Source organism: Tamandua tetradactyla, chromosome 2 (assembly GCF_023851605.1).
Source record: "Tamandua tetradactyla isolate mTamTet1 chromosome 2, mTamTet1.pri, whole genome shotgun sequence".
Taxonomy (NCBI): Eukaryota; Metazoa; Chordata; class Mammalia; order Pilosa; family Myrmecophagidae; genus Tamandua; species Tamandua tetradactyla.
In genome coordinates, this window is record NC_135328.1 from 160,719,432 (window position 1) to 160,722,277 (window position 2,846).

Sequence of the window (2,846 nt, forward strand, 5' to 3'; positions counted from 1 at the left end):
TAACAGTTATCTACCTCCTCCTCCTCCTTTCTTAGGCATGTACTTGCTGTGACCTGTTGATCTATCTCAGTTTGTTCAAAGTGGTATTAATGGTTGGTAATAGTTAGAATCTGGGTCCAAGTCACAGAAGTTCACCTTGACTCTCACTTATGGTAGCATGATGCATGCTTTCTCTTACTTGTATCTCATAATGGCCTTTTGGGATCAGCAGGGCAAATATTGTTCACTAGTTACAGGCAAGGAAAGCAAGTGTTGCTGAAGCAGTTGTTACGATTTACATGAAGAAACACTACTTTGTCATTGGACTCAGGGTCAAGTAGGGTGTGCGCAAATTAGGCTAAACCTGGAAATCAGGTAAAAGTATGGAAAACATTCCATCTTTAAATATAGATAGATTACTAAACCTCCTTGTCTTAATCCTGCCATCAGGCATTTATTCCCATGCTGATTCACATCATGATTTGATGATATAGTAGGTATCCATCTTTCATTATAGTGTACGTTCTTGGATGGCAAGCATTACTAGCCTACACTCTCTCTGGCTGTCATACAGTATATTACAGCAGGGAACCCAGAACCCCAGAATCATGTTCAACCTCTTTGTGTGTGATTGCTCAGGGAAAATGATGACCAAAAAATGGAAGACCAGATATCATTGAGTTTTGGGCCCAATTCCCTTGCAAGCAAGCAAACAGAACTGGACTAAACCATAGGAAAAGCTATTTTTCTCCAAGGTAGTTAGATGTCACTAATTTAAGGAGCTTAGAACAAAATTAAATGGTCCATGAGGCCATGAGACTTTTCTTTCCTCTTGCCCAGATTCCACACAAATACCAATCTCAGAATTCAGAGAATAGCCAACTCAACTGACACCAGAGAATAGGAATGAGAGACGGCCTGTTTGACTAGACTTAGCCTAAGTTAATCTGGAAAAGCTAAGAATGAATGTGTTCTGAAGAGAGAAATGTTTCAGTTTCCTAATGTATGGGAAAAGGCCTTTGGGCATTCTTGCCTCCTAGAAGAAAGAATGAGAAGCAAGAAACTTCACCATGTGTATTTACTTTGTAACCCACTTGAAAGTTATACCTCTAGAAACTAGCCCAAGTGATATCCTAGGAAAAAAAATCAAATTAGGCTTTGCACTTTTCCAATATCTGAGGCCTTGTTTTCCATTTCTTTTAATTATTGATCACTCGAGCAGAAGAAGAAGTTGCCCCCACTGTGTCACTGGGAAATTGACCAAAATAACTTTACATTATATGCTTCAGTTTCCTTATCTGTAATGTGAAGTGCTTTATTGAGTTTCATTGCTGCTGTAAAATTTCCATGCTTCTAGATGGGCAAGTACTCAAGAACTATTTGTGGGAAAAACGTAAAATCACTGGGGATTCATCGTCACCTGATGGATGGAATTGGGCCCAGGACCAAGTAGGGCATGACTGCCATTAACCGGAACCCTTGGGGAAATAGAAGACTGTGAGTAATGGAATTGTATGGCCACATAAAATGCCTTTTTTCTTTTTTTCAAACTTGTTGAGATTGTAAAATATGAACCTTCTTCCTGTTCAAGCATGATACAAATTTTGTTATATTCACTTTACAACCTCTCTTATCCCCCCATCCATTTGGGAAGTCCCAGGGCCCTTTATCCCAAACAGTGTCTGGCAAATAGTGTGCAAGCAAAACAGCATTTTCTGTGTCCTCACAGAAGAGGCACACATTTTATGGAAAGGCAACATGTAATGTGAATCTTCTGTCCTCCACCATCCTGCACAGAGACAAAGATGCACTTTGTAGGTTAAGTTTAAAATTGAGTTGGAAGTCAGGGGGCTTCAAGCAAAGTAGTAGCAAAACACACACCCCGAGTTCTCACAGCAATGTGCTCGGGTGGTCATACCTGGACTGCATGCATCATAAAGGGGCCTCCAGAAAAAAAACCCACGCTGACAGTGCCCAACATATTTATAGACGTGGGGAGGGGCTGACCAGGTGGCTAACAAGGTGCTTTAGTTTGCTAGGCTGCTCAAGGCAGAATCCATGAAATGGTTTGGCTTTAACTATAGAAATTTATTAGCTTACAAGCTTACAATTTTGGAGCCCATGAAAATGCCCAAATATAGGCATCATCATGACAATGCTTTCTTCCAGAAGACCAGCTATTTGTGATCCTGGACTCCTCTGTCACATAGTAAGGCACAGGGTGGTTTCTGCTGGTCTCTCCCTTTTCTTCCCTGTTTTCTTGCTTTCCACTTCTTGCTTCTATGACTCTCTCTGTCTGAAATTCATTCCCTTGTAAAGGACTCCAGTAAGAGGATTATGACCCACACTGGGCCATGCCTCCACTGAAATAACCTTACCAAAGGATCCTACTTACAATGTGTCCATACCTACAGGAATAGATGAGCTGCAAGAACATGATTTTCTGGAGTATATACACATCCAAATGACTACACAAAGATAGCTTCCTGTGGGAGGAGGAGGCTTTGTGGAGCTGGGAGCTCCAGAGCTCTGCCTCTGGTGTCAGGCTGCTCTTCCTTTGAACTAACTCAGGCCTGCTGAATAGTTTCCAAACTACCAAGACAAAGTTCTACAAGCCGGATGGTTTAGAGACTCATTGTCTCACAGATCTGGAGAGTATAAATACAGAAACCAGGTGTTGGCAGGGCCATGATCCGTCTGCAGCCTGTACAGGAGAATCCTTCCTTGACTCTTCCAACTTTTTTTTTTGCTGTAATTCCTTGGCATTCCTTGACTTGTAACTGCAGCACTTCAATCTCTGCCTTCTTTATCATATGGCATTTTCCCACGTATCTGTGTGTCTCTCTCACCTGTGTCCAAACTTCTTA